Below are 20008 nucleotides of genomic sequence, written 5' to 3' on the forward strand. Positions count from 1 at the left end.
GTCAGTTCCATGTGTGATTAATCCTGTTGCCTGAGCTTGTTCAATACTGTGTGTGAATAATGCTGTGAATGGTCAACGCTGTGTGTGAATAATCCTGCAGCCTAAGGATGGTCAATATTGTGCATGAACTGCTCCTGTTGCCTGAGTTGATGAATACTCTGTGAACTGCTCCTGTTGCCTGAGGATGGTCAATACTGTGTGAGAATAATCTTTTTGCACAGTGAATGGTCAATACCATGTGTGATTAATCCTGTGGCCCGATGATTGTCAATACCATGTGAAAATAACCCTGTGGCTTGAGGATGATCAATACCATGTGTGAATAAGTGTGTTGCGTCAGGATGGTCAGTACTGTGTGAGAATAATCCTGTTGCCTGAGGATGGTCAATAATGTGTGTCATTATACCTGTGGCCTGTCAATCTTCAATACTGTGTGTGAATAACCCATAAGACCATAAGACATAGGAGTGGAAGTAAGGCCATTCGGCCCATCGAGTCCACTCCGCCATTCAATCATGGCTGATGCGCATTTCAGCTCCACTTACCAGCGTTCTCCCCGTAGCCCTTAATTCCTCTAGACAACAAGAATCTATCAATCTCGGCCTTGAAGACATTTAGTGTCCCGGCTTCCACTGCACTCTGCGGCAATGAATTCCACAGACTCGCCACTCTCTGGCTGAAGAAATGTCTCTGCATTTCTGTTCTGAAATGACCCCCTTTAATTCTAAGGCTGTGTCCACGGGTCCTAGTCTCCTCGTCTAACGGAAACAATTTCCTAGCATCCACCTTTTCCAAGCCATGTATTATTTTGTACGTCTCTATTAAGTCTCCCCTTAATCTTCTAAACTCCAATGAATACAATCCCAGTATCCTCAGCCGTTCCTCATATGCTAGACCTGTCATTCCAGGGATCATCCGTGTGAATCTCCGCTGGACACGTTCCAGTGCCAGTATGTCCTTCCTGAGGTGTGGGGACCAAAACTGGACACAGTACTCCAAATGGGGCCTAACCAGAGCTTTATAAAGTCTTAGTAGTACATCTCTGCTTTTATATTCCAACCCTCTTGAGATAAGTGACAACATTGCATTCGCTTTCTTAATCACGGACTCAACCTGCATGTTTACCTTTAGAGAATCCTCGACTAGCACTCCCAGATCCCTTTGCACTTTGGCTTTATTAATTTTCTCACCATTTAGAAAGTAGTCCATGCTTTTATTCTTTTTGCCAAAGTGCAAGACCTTGCACTTGCTCACGTTAAATTCCATCAGCCATTTCCTGGACCACTCTCCCAACCTGTCTAGATCCTTCTGTAGCCTCCCCACTTCCTCAGTACTACCTGCCTGTCCACCTAACTTCGTATCATCGGCAAACTTCGCTAGACTGCCCCCGATTCCCTCATCCAAATCATTAATATATAATGCGAAAAGCTGTGGCCCCAGCACCGAACCCTGCGGGACACCGCTCGTCACCGGCTGCCATTCTGAAAAAGAACCTTTTATCCCAACTCTCTGCCTTCTGTTAGACAGCCAATCCTCAATCCATCCCAGTAGCTCACCTCGAACACCATGGGCCCTCACCTTGCTCAGCAGCCTCCCATGTGCCACCTTCTCAAAGGCCTTTTGAAAGTCTAGATAGACCACATCCACTGGGTTTCCCTGGTCTAACCTACTTGTTACCTCTTCAAAGAATACCAACAGGTTTGTCAGGCATGACCTCCCTTTACTAAATCCATGTTGACTTGTTCTAATCAGACTCTGCTCTTCCAAGAATTTAGAAACCTCATCCTTAATGATGGATTCTAGAATTTTACCAACAACCGAGGTTAAGCTGATTGGCCTATAATTTTCCATCTTTTGCCTTGATCCTTTCTTAAACAAGGGGGTTACAACAGCCATCTTCCAATCATCCGGGACCTTTCCTGACTCCAGTGACTCTTGAAAGATCTCAACCAATGCCTCTGCTATTTCCTCAGCCACCTCTCTCAGAACTCTAGGGTATCCAATCGGGGCCAGGAGATTTATCAATTTTAAGACTTTTTAACTTTTCTAGCACTATCTCTTTCGTAATGGCAACCATACTCAACTCACCCCCGTGACACCCTTTAATTTTTGGGATATTACTCATGTCTTCCACTGTGAAAACTGACGCAAAGTACTTGTTAAGTTCTCCTGCTATTTCCGTATCTCCCATCACTAGGCTTCCTGCATCAGTTTGAAGTGGCCCAATGTCTACTTTTGCCTGTCGTTTGTTTCTTATGTACTGAAAGAAACTTTTACTATTATTTCTAATATTACTGGCTAGCCTACCTTCATATTTGATCCTCTCATTTCTTATTACACTCTTTGTTATCCTCTGTTTGCTTTTGTATCCTTCCCAATCTTCTGATTTCCCACTGTTCTTAGCCACTTTATAGGATCTCTCTTTTTCTTTAATACATTTCCTGACTTCCTTTGTCAGCCAAGGTTGTCTAATCCCTCCCCGGTTAATCTTTCTTTTCTTGGGAATGAACCTCTGTACAGTGTCCTCAATTATACGTACAAACTCCTGCCATTTTTGCTCTACTGTCTTCCCGGTTAGCCTCTGCTTCCAGTCTATTTTAGTCAGTTCCTCTCTCATGCCCTCATAATTACCTTTATTCAACTGTAACACCATTACATCCGATTTTGCCTTCTCCCTTTCAAACTCCAGACTGAACTCTACCATATTATGGTTGCTACTTCCTAAGGGTTCCCTTACTTTAAGATCTTTTATAGAGTCTGGTTCATTGCAAAGCACTAGGTCCAGAATAGCCTGCTCTCTTGTGGGCTCCATGACAAGCTGTTCCAAAAAGCCATCCTGTAAGCATTCCATGAATTCCCTTTCTTTAGATCCACTAGCAACATTATTTACCCAGTCCACCTGCATATTGAAGTCTCCCATGATCAATGTAACCTTGCCTTTCTGACATGCCTTCTCTATTTCCTGGTACATGTTGCGTCCCTGGTCCTGACCACTGTTAGGAGGTCTATACACAACTCCAATTATGTTTTTTTTGCCTTTGTGGTTCCTCAATTCCACCCACACAGACTCCACATCATCCGACGCTATGTCATTCAATACCATAGATTTAATTTTGTTCTTAACTAACAAGGCAACCCCACCCCCTCTGCCCACCTCTCTGTTTTTTCGATCAGTTGAAAAACCATGGAGGTTTAACTGCCAGTCCTGACCCCTCTGTAACCAAGTCTCTGTGATGCCTACCACATCATAATCATTCACTATTATCTGTGCCATTAGTTCATCGGCTTTGTTATGAATGCTACGAGCATTCAGGTAAAGTGCCTTAATGCTAACTTCCTTATCATTAGAGATGTTGGAAGTCATATGTCCTAAGTTATCCTTGCTTTTTTCTGCATTCTCAATCTGCCTCAATTTTAAATCCGCCTGGAAACATGCTACCCTGCTGCTTATCTTTCCATTTACCTCCATACTCCCTGTCGCTTTCACTTTCCCTTCCCCCCCCCAACTCAGAAGTTTAAAGTCCTACTGACCACCCTATTTATCCTCTTCGCTAGAACATTGGTACCTGATCGGTTCAGGTGGAGACCGTCCCAACAGTACAGATCCCCCCTGTTCCAAAACTGATGCCAATGCCCCATGAAGTGGAATCCCTCTTTCCCACACCAATCCCTTAGCCACGTGTTTACTTGCCTAATTTTCTTGTCCCTATGCCAATTGGCACGTGGCTCGGGCAGTAATCCGGAGATTATGACCCTTGAGGACCTGTGCTTCAATTTCCTGCCTAGTGCTTCGTAATGCCCAAACAGGTCCTCCACCCCAGTCTTGCCTATGTTGTTGGTACCAACGTGGACCACAACAACTGGATCCTCCCCCTCCCGCTCCAATATCCTTTCAAGCCGGTCAGAGATGTCTCGCACCCTGGCACCGGGCAGGCAACACACCATGCGAGACTCCCGATCCGGCTTGCAAAGGATACTATCTGTCCCCCTAATTATAGAATCCCCTATAACCACTACTTGTCTATTAGCTCCCCCCTCTTGAATGGCATTCTGCACCATGGTGCCTTGGTCAGTTGGCTCGTCCTGTCCAGAGCCCTTTTCCTCATCCGAACAGGGAGCAAGAATCTCGTACCTGTTGGACAAGGTCAAGGGCTGAGGCTCCTCCACTCCTGAACTCCGGTTCCCCCTAACTGCCTCACTTACAGTCACACTCTTTTGTGCCTGATCACTAGCTGAATGTGAATTACTTAATCTCCCAGGTGTGACTGCCTCCTGAAACAAAGCATCCAGGTAACTCTCCCCCTCCCGGATGTGCCGCAGCGTTTGAAGCTCAGATTCCAGATCATCAACTCTGATCCGGAGTTCTTCCAGCAACCAACACTTGCTGCAGATGTGGTCACTGCCGTTCACAATGGGATCAGCCAGCTCCCACATCATACAGCAACAGCACATCACCTGCCCAGCCATCTCTGCTTAGTTAGTTAATTACTTACTTTGTACAAGTATGAGTTAGAATACCTTCTGATACCTCTCTGCTATAGTTTTTTTTACCCTAAATAAGGACTTGATGTATACACACACAAAAAAATGAAGTAAATTTTTAACTAGTCCCTGGTAAAAAAATAAAAATCCTTACCTTAAAAGAAAAAGCAGAGTAGTTAAGAAGGTTAGAGGAGGAGGGTGGGTGGGAGATACTACAGGTGTAGAATCTCGGGTTTAGCCGCCTTCCGGACTTATATACTCACTTTTCCTTCCCGGCTGCCCCTCTGCTTGCCGTCACTTCCTCTGCTGCTCCTGCTCTTTCTTGGCCTGAGGATGAACAATTCTGTGTGTAAATAATCATGTGGCCTGAGAATGTTTGTTTAATACTGTTTGTGAATATTCCTGTGTCCTGAGGTTGTTCAATACAGTGTGTGAATAATCCTTTGGACAGTGAATTCTGAGTTCCATCTGTGAATAATCCTGTGGCCTGAGGATTATCAATACTGTGTATGAATAACCCTTGGCCTGAGTACGGTCAATACTGTGCGTGAATAATCCTGTGGCTTGATGATGGTCAATACCATGTGTGAATAATCCTTTGGACAGTGAATGGTCAGTTCCATGTGTGAATAAACCTGTGACCTGAGGTTAGTCAATACTGTGTGTGAACAATCCTGTGACTTGAAAATGGTCAATACTCTGTGTGAATAATCCACTGGCCTGAGAATCGTCAATTCTGTGTTTAAATAACCCATGGCTTGAGGGTTATCAATACCATGTGTGAATAATTCAGTGGCCTGAGGTTGGTCAGGACAGTGTGTTCATTCATCCTGTGGCTTGAGAATGGTCAATACAGTGTGTGAATAATCCTTTAGACAGTTAATGGTTCGTTCCATGTATGAATATTCCTGTAGCCTGTAAACTGTCAAGGCAGTTGGTTCAAAAATCCAGTAGCCGTAGGCTGGTCAATACTTTGTGAGAATAATCCTGTGGTTTGTGGATGGTCAATACTGTGTGTGAATAATCCTTTGGATAGTGAATGGTCATTACCATGTGCGAATAGTCCTTTGGCCTGCGAATCGTCAATACTGTGTGTGACTAAACCTGTGGCCTGAGAGTAGTCAATACTGTGTCTGAATAAGGCTGTGGTCTGTGAATGATCAAAACTGTGTGTTAATAATCTGTGGCCTGTGGATGGTCAATTCTGTTGTGAATAATCTTGTGGCCAGAGGCTGGTTAATACCGTGAATAATCCTGTGCCAGGAGGATATTCAATATTGTGTGTGAATAAACCTGTGGCCTGTGACGGTCAATGCTGTGTGTGAATTATCCTTAGACAGTGAATGGTCAATACCCTGTGTGAATAATCCTCTGGCCCGTGAATGGTCAATACTGTGTGTGAATAACCCTTGGCCTGAGGATGGTCAATACTGTGTGTGAACAATCCTGTGGCCTGAGAATGGTCAAAACTATGTGCGATTAATCCTGTTGACTGGGGTTGTTCAATGCTCTGTGTGAATAATCCTGTGGTCTATTAACGGTCTATGCTGTGTGTGAATGATGCTGTGGACTGTGAATGGTGAATACTGTGTGTGAATAATCCTGCGGCGTGAGGGTGGTCAATATTATTTGTGAACAATCCTGTGACCTGAGGATGGCCAAAACTCTCTGGGAATTGTCCTGTGGCCTGATGATGGTCAGTTCTGTGTGGGAATAATCCTTTGGCCTGGGGAAGGTCAATACTGTGTTTGAATAATCCTGTACATGGTGAATGCTGAATATTGTGTGTGAATAACCCTTGGATGGTCATTAATATGTGTGAACAATCCTGTGACCTGAAGGTAGTGAGTATTATCTATGAATAATCCTGCAGCCTGAGGGTGATCAATACACTGTGTGAACAATCCTGTGGCCTGAGAATGGTCAAACCTGTGTATGAATAAAGCTGAGACCTGTAAATGTTCAAGACAGTGTGTTCATTAATCCTGTGGCCTAATGGTGGTCAATACTGTGTTTTAAGTAATCCTGTGACCTGAGAATGTTTGTTTATTTTTTTTGAGTATCCCTGTGTACTGAGGATGGTCAACACTGTGTGCGAATAATCCTGTGGCCTGAGAATGGTCAATACTGTATGTAAATAATCCTGGGAACTATGAATGCTCAATACTGTGTGTGAATAATCCTGTGGCCTGATGATGGTCAATACTTTGTGAATAATTCTGTTATGTGAGGATGGTCAGTATATTGGGTGACTAATCCTGTGGCCTGATGATGGTCAGTACCTTGTGAAAATAATCCTGTGGCCTGAGGATCATCAATACTGTGTGTGAAAAATTCTGTGGCTTGAGGTAAATCAATACTGTATATGAATAATCCTGTGTCCTGATAATGATCAATACCGTGTGTGAATAATCCTGGTACCTGAGGATAGTCAATAATGTGTGTCACTAATCCTGTGGCCTGTGAATCGTCAATACTGTGTGTGAACAATCCTGTGGCCTGAGGATGGTCAATACAGTGTGTAAATAATCCTGTGGTCTGAGGATGGTCAATACTGTGTGTCACTAATCCTGTGGCCTGTGAATCGTCAACACAGTGTGTGAATAATCCTGTGCCTTTAAAGTGACAAGTCAGTGGGTTCAAAAATCCTGTGGCCGTAGACTGGTCAATACTGTGTGCGAATAATCCTGTGGCCTGTGAATGGTCAATACTGTGTGTGAATTATCCTTGGACAATGAATGGTCAATACTGTGTGAATAATCCTCTGGCCTGTGAATCATCAACACTGTGTGTGAATAACTCTTCGCCTGAAGATGGTCAAAACTATGTGATTAATCCTGTTGCCTGTGGTTGTTCAATACTGCGGGTGAAAAATCCTGTGGCCTGTGGATGGTCATTTCTGTTTGTTAATTATACTGTGGCCTGAGGATGGTCAATACTGTGTGTGAATAATCCTGTGCACTGTGACAGCTCAATACTCTGTATGAAGAAACCTGTCGCCTGAGAGTAGTCAATAAAGTGTGGGAATAATCCAGTGGCCTAAAGATAGTCAATACTGTGTGTGAATAAGGCTGTGGCCTGTGAATGGTTAATACTGTGTGTTAATAATCTGTGGCATGTGGATGGTCAATACTGTTGTGAATAATCTTGTGGCCGGAGGCTGGTTAATACAGTGTGTGAATAATCTTGAGGTCTGATGATGGTCAATACCGTGAATAATCCTGTGCCCTGAGGGTGTTCAATATTGTGTGTGAATAAACCTGTGGTCTGTGACGGTCAATGCTGTGTGTGAATTATCCTTAGACAGTAAATAGTCAATACCATGTGTGAATAATCCTCTGGCCTGTAAATCATCAACACTGTGTGTGAATAACCTTTGGCCTGAGGGTGGTCAAAACTGCGTGTGAACAATCCTGTGGCCTGTGAACCATTAATACTGTGGTCTAATAATAATAGTATGGCCTGTGGATGGACTATACAAAGTGTTGAATAATCCTGTGCAATGTGAATGCTCAATACTGTGTGTGAATAACCCTGTGTACTATGAATGCTCAATAATGTGTGTGAATAATACTGTGGCCTGTGCATGGGCAATACTGTGTGTGAATAATCCTGTTGCCTGAGGATAGTGAGTACTGTCTGTGAATAATCCTGTGACCTGTAAGTGGTCAAAACAGTGTGTTCATTAATCCTCTGGCCGGAGGATGATCAATACTGTGTGTGATTAATCCTGTGTCCTAAGAATGTTGAATATGTTTGTGAATATTCCTGTGGCCGGAAGTTGGTCAATACTGTGTGTGACTTATCCTCTGGCGTGTGAATCATTAGTACTGCGTGTGAATAACCCTTGGCCTGAGGATGATCAAAACTGTGTGTGAGTAATCCTGTGGCCTAAGAATGATCAATACGATGTGTGATTAATCCTATTGCCTGAGGTTGTTCAATCCTGTGTGAGAATAATCCTGTTACCTGTAAATGGTCAATGTTTGTGTGAACAATCCTGTGGGCTTTGAATGGTCAATACTGTGAGTGAATAATCCTGTGGACTGAGGATGGTCAACACGATGTACAATTAATCCTTTGGACTGTCAATGGTCAATACTGTGAGTGAATAATCCTATGGCCTGAGGATGGTCAATATTGTATGTGAATAATCGTCCGGACTGATGATGGTCAATGATGTGTATGAGTAATCCTGTAGCCTGTGAATCATCAATACTGTATGGGAATAAACCTTTGCCTGAGGATGGTCAATACTGAGTGTGAATAATTCTGTGCGCTGTGACCGCTCAATACTCTGCGTGAATAAACATGTGGCCTGAGTGGAGTCAACACTGTGTGGGAATAGTCCAGTGGCCTGAGGATAGTCAATTCTATGCGGGAATAAGGCTGTGGCCATTGAATGGTCACTACTGTGTGTTAATAATCTGTGGCCTGTGCATAGTCAATACTGTTTGTTAATAATACTGCATCCTGTGAATGGTCAATACTGTGTGTGAATAATCCTGTGGCCTGAGGGTAGTCAATACTGTGTTTGGGTAATCCTGTGACCTGTAAATGTTCAAGACAGTGTGTTCAAAAATCCTGTGACCATAGGCTGGTCAATACAGTGTGTGAGAAATCGTGTGACCTGAGGATGGTCAATACTGTGTGTGGATACTCCTGTGGCCTGAAAATGATCAATACTGTGTGAATAATCCTGTTGCTTGAGGATGTTCAATAATGTGTGTGACTAATCCGGTGGCCTGATGATGGTCAATGCTGTGTGTTGATAAACTTGTGGCCTGTGAATCGTCAGTACTGTGCATGAGTAATAATGTGGCCTGTGGATGGTCAATGCTGTGTGTTAATAACCTGTGGTCTCTGCATGGTCATTTCTGTTTGTTAATTATACTGTGGCCTGTGCATGGTCAATACAGAGTGTGAATAATCCTGTGCGCTGTGAATGCTCAAAACTGTTTGAATAATCCTGTGTCCTGAGGACGGTCAATACAGTGTGTGAATTATCCTCTGGCCTGTAATTCGTAAATACTTTATGTAAATGCTCCTGTGGGCTGAGGATGGTCAATACTGTGTGTGAGTAATCCTATGGCCTGAGGATGGTCAATAGTGTGTATGAAAAATCCTGTGGCCACTGATGTGGTGGTTTTGGATGAGCAGCTGGTTGATCCTCTCCCTCCAATGTCCCTCCCTATCTCTGCAAACCCCTCCAGCTGCAGCAGTCTGTACTGGCTTTGTAACACCATTCAGGCCCTGACCACTCTCTGTAACACTCTCACCACCTCCAGCACCTTCACCTCTCCCTGTTCCTGTCACGTCATTAAACCCTGACAATGATTCCCGTTCCACCTGCCCTCTTCCTGCTCGCAGACCCTTTGCAATCCCTTTAAAACTTACTCTTAAAGCACGCTCTCACTTCTGGATTTTAAGCACGTTTTGCTGATCTTGTTTGCCTCATAATCTAATATGATCCATTTTGTCCTGAGTGAGGGATAGGAGTGAGTTTCTTGTTGAGGTTTTGTCTGTTTCGATGGAATGTACTTTTTTTGAGTGAGTTACACTGTTCCTTCAAATGTTTTCCACTGTTCATTTACAGATACATGTTCCAGTCTGTTTAGCCTATTTACCTTGGTCACTTCTCCTGTCAAATGTACACAATTGGCTATTTTTGTTTTTCATTGTAACTTGTCCTTTCGGTGATTCACTTTAAAACTTTATATTTCTTTAAACTGCACTTTATCACAATTTCCCGGAGGATCTCTCCAGGTGACATTACTCATTCACTAAGTTTCATCACACAACCATCGATCTGACATAGTTATGTCCTTAGCTAGTTGCACAATGTATTATTCAAAGAAACGCTGAAAAAAAAATATCTGTACTTCCCTTCCACTATCACTGTTGCCAGTGTGATTTTCCCAGATTATGCGAATATTGAAGTTTCCCAAAATTATCACAATACCTTTGTTAAAAAATTCCAATTAATTCCTGTTTAATGCAGTGATGTGCAATGAAATGCTGTTCGGTGGCTAAAAGTGTTCTGCTGTTTCTGTCCTTAGCAAGTAGTAGCCAGAATTTATATTCAGACTGACTCTACTTCATGATCTGTGGCCAAATGCTTTCTCTGTAATGCCTTTGTTATCCATTATAGTTCTCGTTGCGCATTTTGCCTGAGTTTCCGCAAGGTTGTGAGCTATTGAATACTTATGTTCACCTTTTGTTTGCCCTGTAACCACGTCTCCCTGGTGTCTAAATTTCTTTTATCTCCTTGTCCATGCGAAAAAAAAGACATAATTTACTCTTTCCCAAAATGTTCTGTCACATACCTATTCGCTGATGTACAGGTTAAGTTAAACTCTGTCCCTTTCGGTTCCTTTCTGCTTGTCTTCAGCAAAATTCCCATGCTGTTCCGATGCGTCACCTTTTCTCTTTGGATTTGGAATGTTCTTTCACCTGAACCCTGTCCCTGCATCCTCTGTCAGTTTAAAGCCCTGTCCATAAACCTACCAACGTGATTGGCCAGGACACTGATCCCAGCACGGTTCCAGTGGATTATTTTTTTAAAAATCAGGTAATGGGATGTGGGTGTCTCTGGCTGACCAGCCTTTCTTGTCCAGCACTAGCGGCCATTGAGCTGAGTAGCTTGCTCAGCCATTTCAGAGAGGAATTGAGAGGCAAACACTTTGCTGTGGTTATGTAGTGCAGAGCTGAAAATGTGTTGCTGGAAAAACTCAGCAGGTCAGGCAGCATCCAAGGAACAGGAGAATCGACGTTTCGGGCATAAGCCCTTCTTCAGGAATGTAGTGCAGAACATGTTAGGATGGGCAGATGTCCATCCCTGAAGGACAAGTGTATGGGTTTTTTGTACATCAGCAATGGTCTCATACTTACATGTGGATTGTTAATTACTATTTTTAAAATTATTGATTTCAAATTCCACCATTTCTGATGGCGGGATTCAAACCTTTCTCGCCTGTACATTAGCTGAGGTTTTGGATACGTGCTATAGTAATACCACTCGGCCATCACTTCACCTGCTCAATGGTTGCCCATCCCTGAACCCTGACACCAGTGCATCATGAAGCTAAACCTGTTCTTCCGACACAATTGTTTGATCTTGATAACTTGCTGCACTCTGGTGATATCACTCAAGTCTCTCTCCATGTGGTATCCCTCACTGTGTGGGTCTAATTGCTGCCTCTGTCAGTGTCTCTCACTCAGAATCTCTAGATCCTGAGCCAACAGAATTCTCCACTCAGAGAGACGCAGCAGCACAGGCCAGGGATGGAAACTGAGATTTTCCAGATCCCTGTGGGACACAGTGCCACTTTCCATGTGTAACCCTCACAGCTTCAGTCTAATTTAACATTCTGTCTATCTCTCTGTCTCCTACATGTACTCAGGAAGGTCCTGACTCAATAGACTTCCCAACTGCTGGGTGTCTCGTCCACCACCTCATTGAAGATGGTTGGTCAGCCAGAGAGACCAAGAGCAGGGGGATCTGGAGCCTTCAATAAATCCTGGAGTGAGGTAAGATTACTCACAGTGCACAGAGCAGAGAGCAATGAGAGGGCTCCAAACATCAGCTAACAGGACATGACATAGATACAGTGCTGGATGGGGAGCACAATACAGACATACCCCAGGCTCAATCCCTACCCATAATGTAAGGTCTGTTGTACTAAGACTAACCACACCGCAACACTGAATCTATGTCATATCTTGGTGACCAATGTCTTCAATAATATTTAAAATCCTATAACAGTTGCGATCTTTGTAACCTCCTCCCTTCCTTATAGTCACTTCACTAATTTGAAACGTACTGCATTCCAGCCTACCATTCCTATCACTGTAAATTGCTTCCGTGTCTACAACATGTCTTATCTCAGTAGTCTCCTCCACTTTAACTGGATACAGAGTCATGTAGCACGGAAACAGAACCTTCACTCCAACTCATCAATGCTGACCATGATTCTTATACTAAACGTGTCGCATTTGCCTGCATTTGGCCCTTATCTCTTCAAACCTTCTCCTCTCCATGTATCTCCCCAAATGTCTTTTCCATGTTGTAATTGTCCACGTTTCTCCATGTGGCCCTGGCAGTCTGTTCCGTCTATGTACCATCCTCTGTGGATAATGTTGCCCGTCAGCTCCCTCTTTAAATCCTTGCTCTCTCACCTCCTGTTTATACCCTCTAGTTTTGGACTCACCTACCCTTGGCTTTTCACCTTACTGAGGCCCCGCATGGTTTTATAAATCTTTATAAGGTCAATCCGTAGCCTCCTCTGCCCAAGGCAAATATTTAGGACAATGTTACAAATGTCTCCAAATCATATCAAAGCTCTGGACAATGAAGGAAAGTGCGTCATACTGCTTTCCCCACCCTGTCCACCGGTGATGCCACTTCCATGGAACATTGTAACTGCAGCCCTTGGTCTCTCTCTGTTCGACAACACTGTCCAGGGCCAAACCATTAACTGTGTTCGTCCTCCCTGGTTTGTCACAACAAAACCCAACACCATACGTCAACTGCATCTTTCATTCCTTGGTCCACTGGCCCTGTTGTTCAAGAGCCCCTTTGATTACCATATTCACTGAACACGACGCGATTAATTTGATCATCTGCAAACTTACTAACAATGACTCCTATATTCTCAATCAAATTGTTTATGTAGATGATACATATCAGTGGACCCAGCCCGATCCTTAAAGCACACCGCTGGTCACAGGCCTCCAGTCTGAACAACAATCCCCTTCCACCACCCTCTGTCTCCAACTGTCAAGCCAATTTTGTATCCATTTGGCTAGCTCTCCCTGATCCCATGTGATCTAACCTTCTGAACCAGTATATCATGCTCAACCCTGTCAAAGGTCCTGCTGACTTTAGTGTCGACAATGTATGGTCACCACTTCAACAAAAGCAATCAAGTTAGTGAGACCTGACTTTGTACACACAAAGCTGTGCTGACTAGCTTTCATCAATCCTGGCCTTTCCAAATGCATGTAACTCCTGCCTGGCAGAATCACTTCCACAACCTACCCATCACTGACCTCTGGCTAATTGGTCTTTAGTTCCCTAGCTTTCCATCACAGTGTTTCTCAAATAATTGACCAAAACTATATCCTTGTCAGAGTTGTGCAGCATGGAAACTGACCCTTCAGTTGGTACCAAACATAATCTCAAACTAAACCCATCTCAGCTGCCTGTTGCTGGCCCATATCCCTCCAAACATTTCCTATTCCCATACTTAACCAAATGTCTGAAAAACGTTGTTATTGTACCCACGTCCACCCCTTCCTCAAGAAGTTCATTCCACACTCAAACCGCCCTCTGTAACAATTTGACCCTCGTGTCGTTCTTTTGAAGATCTCTCTCCTCTAACTTTAAAAATGTGGACCCTTCTCTTGAGACTCCCCCATCCTGGGGAAAATGCAGCTACCGTTAACTCTATCTAAATCTCTCATTATCTTATAAACTTCTATAAGGTCACCTCTCAATCTCGAGGCTCCTGCCATTTTTCAGAACTCAAGCCTTCCATACCCAGCAACATCCTGGTAAATCTCTCCGGAACCTCTTGCAGCTGAATAATATCCTCCCTATAACTGGGTGACCAGAACTGGACAGAGTGTTGCAGAAGAGGCCTCACTAATATTGGTACAATCACAACATGACGTCCCAAATCCTACACTCAATGGACTGAGCAATAGTGTGTGTGTTCTCCCTCGCTGTGTGTGTACATCCCCCCCTTGCTGTGTGTGTGTGTGTGTGTGTGTGTGTGTTTGTGTGTGTCCCTCCCTCGCTGTGTGTGTCTCCCTCGCTGTGTATGTGTGAGTTCCCCCCTTGCTCTGTGTATGTGTGTGTGTGTCCCTCTTGGTGTGCATGTGTGCTTGGCCCTCCCTCGTTGTGTGTGCATGTGTCTCCCCCCTCGCTGCGTGCGCGTGTCCCTCTCTTGCTCTCTGTGTGTGTGTTTGTGTGCTTGAGCATGAGCGTGTCCATCCCTCGCTGTGTGTGCGTGTTCCCTCTTGCTGTGAGTATGTGTGACCCTTTTACAGTTTATGTGAGTGTCCTTCCCTTGCTCTGTGTGTGTGTGTGTGTGTGTATGCGTGTCACTCCCACACTGTGTGTGTGCGTGTCCCTCTCTTGCTTTGTGCCTGTGTATGTGTGCGCCTCTTGCTGTGTGCGCGAGTGTCACTCCCTCGCTCTGTGTGCGTGTGTGTCCCTCCCTTGCTTTTTGTGCGTATCCCCACCATTGTATGTCCGCATCGCCCCTCACTGTGTGAGTGCCTGTCCCCCCTGGCTGTGTGTGCGTGTGTCCCTCCCTCGCCATGTCTGTGCGTGTCCCCTCTCCCTGTGTGTGCGTGCCCCCTCTCAATTTCTGTGCACATGCCCTCCCCCCGCCGTGTGTCTGCTTGTCCATCCTTCCCTGTGTGTGTGCGTGTCCCTCCCTTGCTGTTTATGTGCGTGTCCCTCTCTCGCTCTGTGTGTTTGTGTACATCCCTCCCTCGCTGTGTGTGTCCATGTCCTTCCCTCGCTCTCTGTGTGTGTGTGTTTGTGTGTGTGTGTGTGTGTGTGTGTGTGTGTGCGCGTCCCTCCCTGGCTGTGTGTGCATGTCCCTCCCTGGCTGTGTATGTGTGCGTGTCCCACTCTCACTGTGTGTGTGTCTGTGTTTGTGTGCTTGCGCATGCGTGTGTGTCCCTCCCTCACTCTGTGTGTGTGTGTGTGTGTGTGTGTGTGTATATGTATGCGTTTCAATTCCTCACTGTGCCTGTGTGTCCCTCCCACGCTGTGTGTATGTGTGCGTGTCCCTCCCTCACTTTGTGTGTGTGTGTGTCCCTCTTGCTGTGTATGCGTCTCACTCCCTCGCTCTGTGTGTGTGTGTGTGTGTGTGTGTGTGTGTGTGCTTGTGTGTGTCCCTCCCTTGCTTTGTGTGCATGTCCCTCCCTGGATGTGTGTGCGCCTGTCACTCCCTTGCTGTCTGTTTGTGTCCGTCCCTTGTGTGTGTGTGTCCCTCCATTGCTCTTTGTGGATATTCCCCTCACTGTGTGTGCGCATCTCCCCTCGGTGTGTGAGTGCATGTCCCCCCCTTGCTGTGAGTGCATGTTTCCCTCCCTCACTGTGCCTGTGCATGTCCTCTCTCGCTGTATGCGCATGTGTACCTCTCAATTTCTGTGCACATGTCCTCCCCCTCGCCGTGTGTCTGCTTGTCCCTCCTTCCCTGTGTGTGTGCGTGCGTATCCCTCCCTCGCTGCGTGTCTCAGCATATCCCTCCCTCGCTGTGTGTGTGTCCCTTCCCCCCCATTTGTGTGTATGTGTCACATCCTCACAGTCTGTGTTTGTGTGTCCCCCTTCACTGCGTGTCCCTCACTCGCTGTTTGTGTGTGTGTGTCACTCCATCGCGTTGTGTGTGTGTGTCTCTCTCATTGTGTGTGTGTGCATGTCCCTCCCTCGCTCTGTGTGTGTGTGTGTGTAAGTCTGTCTCCCACATTGTGTGTGTGCGTGTCCCTCCCTCGCTCTGTGTGTGTGTGTGTGTGTGTGTGCCCCTGAAGATGTGCACGTGTGTGTGTGTCTCACCCTCGCTGTGTGTGCGTGCGTGTCCCTCCCTCGCTGTGTGTGTGTGCGTGTGTCTCCCCCTCGCTGTGTTTGCGAGTGTTCCTCTCTTGCTCTGTGTGTGCATGTTTGTGTGCGCGTGTCTCTCCCTCGCTGTGTGTGTGTCCCTCTCTCGTTGCGTGTGTCTGTGTTTGTGTGCTTGCGCATGTCCCTCCCTCGCTGTGTGTGTTTGTGGATGACCCTCCATCGCTGTGTGTGTGCATGTCCTTCTCTTGCTGTGTGTGTGTGTCCCTCACTTGCTCTGTGTGTGTGCATGTCCTTCCCTCCCTCCAGTGTGTGTGTGTGACTCTCTCACTGTGTGTGTGTGTGTGTGTGTGTGTGTGTGTGTGTGTGTGTGTCCCTCCCTTGCTCTTGTATATATCCCCCTTGCTGTGTGAGTGCATGTCCCCCCTTGCTGTGTGTGTTTGTGTATGACCCTCCATCGCTGTGTGTGTGCGTGTCCCCCACTTGCTGTCAGTATGTGTGTCCCTCTTGCAGTGTATGTGTGTGTCCCTCCCTCACTGTGTGTGTGTGTCCCTCCCTCGCTGTGTGTATGTGTGTGTGTGTGTACCTCTTGCTCTGTGTGCGCGTGTCACTCCCTCGCTCTTTGTGTGTGTGTCCCTTGTGTGTGTGTGTGTCCCTCCATTGCTCTTTGTGTATATCCCCTCACTGTGTGTGCGCTTCTCCCCTCGCTGTGAGTGCATGTCCCCCCTCGCTATGTGCACGTGTCCCTCCCTTGCCTGTGTGTGTCCATGTCCCCTCTCAATTTCTGTGCACATCCCCTCCCCCTCGCCGTGTGTGTGCTTGTCCCTCCTTCCCTGTGTGTGTGTGTGTCCTACCCTTGCTGTGTATGAAGGTGTCCCTCCCTCGCTGTGTGTGCGTGTATGTCCTTCCCTTGCTGTGTTTGTGTGCCCCTTCCACGCTGTGTGTGCATGTCCTTCCCTCCCTCACTCTGTGTGTGTGTGTGTGTGTGTGTGTGTGTGTGTGTGTGTGTGTGTGTGTGTGTGTGTGTGTGTGTGTGTGTGTGTGTGTGTGTGTGTGTGTGTGTGTGTGCACGCGCGCTCCTCCCTCGGTGTGTGCGCGTGTCCCTCCCTCGCTCGCTGCGTGTGTGTATGTGTCCCTCCCTTGCTGTGTGTGTCCCCCTTCCTCGCTGTGTGTGTGCGTGTCCCTCCCTCGCTGTGTGTGTGCGCGTGTCCCCCTTCCTCGCTGTGTGTGCGCGTGTCCCTCCCTCGCTGTGTGTGCGCGTGTCCCTCCCTCGCTGTGCGTGTGCGTGTCCCTCCCTCGCTGTGTATGTGTGTGTGTGCGGATGCATGTCTCCCCCGCCTTCGCTGTGTGTGTCAGTGTCCCTCCCTCCCTGTGTGTGTGTGTCCCTCTCTCGCTGTGTGCGTGTCCCACCCTTGATGCGTGTGTGTTTGACCCTCCCTCGCTGTGTGTGTGTGTCCCTCCCTCGCTGTATGAATGTGTGTCCCTCTCTCGCTGTGTGCGTGTCCCACCCTTGATGCGTGTGTGTTTGACCCTCACTCGCTGTGTGTGTGTCGCTTCCTCGCTGTGTGTGTCCCTCCCTCGCTGTGTGTCCTTGTGTATCCCCCTCACTGTGTGTGTGTGCATGTCCTTCCCTCGCTGTGTGTCTGTGGGTATCTCCTTCACTGTGTGTATTTGCATGTCGCTCCTTGCTCGTTGTGTGTGTGTGTGTGTGTGTGTGTGTGTGTGTGTGTCCAAAATTTGCACCATCAGTGAACTGGCCATCATAAATTGACTGTGGTATTCAGGAATGTGTGGTTTAAGCAAGTTCACCACGAGAAATGCAGGGTTTAATGTATAGGTAGAGGGGTGGGTCTGGGTAGGATGCCCTTCAGAGTTTTGGAATGGACTGGTTGGGCCGAATGGCCTGGTTGCACACGATGACGATTCTATTCAGGTTATTGTCCAGCCTTGTCAATCATCCCCGTCTCTTACACCTTGCCTTACCCCCAATATTCTCCTTAATACTGTAATCTCCCCCAGACTCTAAAACACTCCTTGCCTATGTAACCTTCTCCAGTCCTTACAAAGATCGATATGTCTGTCACCTCTTCCTGCTTTTCGAACCCTCCCTATAACTATTACCATTTGGTACAGCACTCCCAATCATTGTTCCCTCTTGAAACTCCCATAAACATTTGTATCTCTGAAAACTCATCTGGACTGTCTCAACCTCCCTTTGACAGTTACGTGCTGAGACCCGCTCTATTTCAGTGAAGTAATTAAGTCTTGGCAACACTCACTGTTATAATCTCCCTCCAGCCTTACAGCACCGAGGATCTGTAGAAGCTCTTTTCAACCCGACAGCCATCTCTGTGTCTGTAATCTCCTCCACTCCCCATAATACATTCTCTCTGAACTCCTCTGTAGTCCACTAAACACTCCCTAACACTGTCTGTATCAGTGTAACCTTCTCCAAAAACACAACGTTCCCTATCTGTGTAAATCCCTACACCGGTCCCTATCCCTCTCAGCTCCGTCTAACAATACAACCCTCCATGTCTGTGTATTCTCCTTCAGTCCCGACTCACCTCCCTATCTGTGTAACCTTCTCCATGCATTTTTGCTTCAGTCTCTTCAACTGTCCCTGTCAGTGTAACCTCTTCCAGATGTGAAAACTCTTCTCTTTTTGACTTACTCAGACCACACAACCGTCACTATCTATAACCTACTCCTGTCTGAGAAACCTACCTCTGCAAATTGCTCCAACTCTTCACAAGCTCCTGCAGCTCTTACATCCCTCCCTTTCGACCAAATCTCTTCCATTCCCTAAACACCAACAGTCTGTGGAGACCCGACCACCATCCCTATCAATGTAATCCTCTCAGGTCTCTGCAGTATTCCTGATCTGTCGAACTCACTCCATGCCTGTGCCTCTCCCAATCCAGTCCCTACAAAACCCACGATCTATTTAACACCCTCCTGTCACTATCACCCTCATGTCAATGTAAGCTCCTCCTGTGTCTCCACCATCTACCCATCTCCATAATCTTGTCCAGCTCTTACACCACTATCTGTTTAAACGTCACCCTCCTCTACAACTTCCTCCTGTTTGTGCTATGCTCCCTTATCTGTGAAACTGTTTCTGACCAAAATTGTTATCCCAGTCTCTGAAAAGAAATCCAGATTCCACAGCCTCCATAACCCCCAGACCCTAAGCCTTCCTATGTCTATAAACATCTCCAGTCACGACTACCCTGCATATCTCTGTTTGTTCTTCCAGTCAATACAAATATCTTTATCTCTGTAATCTGCTCAGCTCCCTAAAACAGTCCCTATCTGTGATCTAGCCCTGGCCTACAAACATCCTTATCCCTGTAAAATTCTCTATCCCTCCCAACATTCCCATCTCCATGAACCCCTGTCAGCCCTACAGCTCTCCACATTTCTGTAACCTCCTGTGGATCTATGGTCCTCCCTCCCTGTGAAACCACCTCCAGTCCCCACATCCCTCCCAATCTGGGTCCTCTGCTCCAGATCAAACCATTGCTGTCTCTGTAAATACCTCCCGTCCTGACAACTCTTCCCATTTGTGTAACCTCGTTCAGACCCCATACGCTCCAGCTTCCTGAATCCTCTTCCTGCATTGCAACCAAAACCACAAATTTTTGTAAAATCCTCCAGTGCTTACACCCTCCCTGACTCAGTAACCTTTTGCAGCCCTAACAAAACACCTAAACTGTGAAATCTCTCATTTCCCAACAATCCTCCCTCCCTCCCTCTTCAAATGCCTTCATCACCATGAAACCTCACAATTACTGAAGCCTCCTTTTGGCATTGCAACCCTCCTAATGTCTGCAAAATCCTCGTGTCCTGATATCCCTCCCTATCTCTGTAACCCCCACCACCCTCCAGTGTCATTCTGGGGAACATGGCAGAGGAGAGAAGATTTGTAGCATCTGGACCATGTTATGGAGG

At 46.3% G+C, this 20008-nt stretch overlaps 1 long non-coding RNA gene across 1 annotated transcript in view; it reads left to right on the forward strand.

Annotated features, from left to right (window-relative positions):
- Positions 1-20008, forward strand: part of LOC140479201 (uncharacterized) — a 128018-nt gene that overhangs the window by 32761 nt on the left and 75249 nt on the right. Inside the window, exon 4 of the long non-coding RNA XR_011960979.1 lies at positions 11886-12012. This is a non-coding gene — a long non-coding RNA (uncharacterized lncRNA). The remainder of the gene's footprint in view (positions 1-11885; positions 12013-20008) is intronic.

Source organism: Chiloscyllium punctatum, chromosome 6 (genome assembly GCF_047496795.1).
Source record: "Chiloscyllium punctatum isolate Juve2018m chromosome 6, sChiPun1.3, whole genome shotgun sequence".
NCBI classification, from domain to species: domain Eukaryota; kingdom Metazoa; phylum Chordata; class Chondrichthyes; order Orectolobiformes; family Hemiscylliidae; genus Chiloscyllium; species Chiloscyllium punctatum.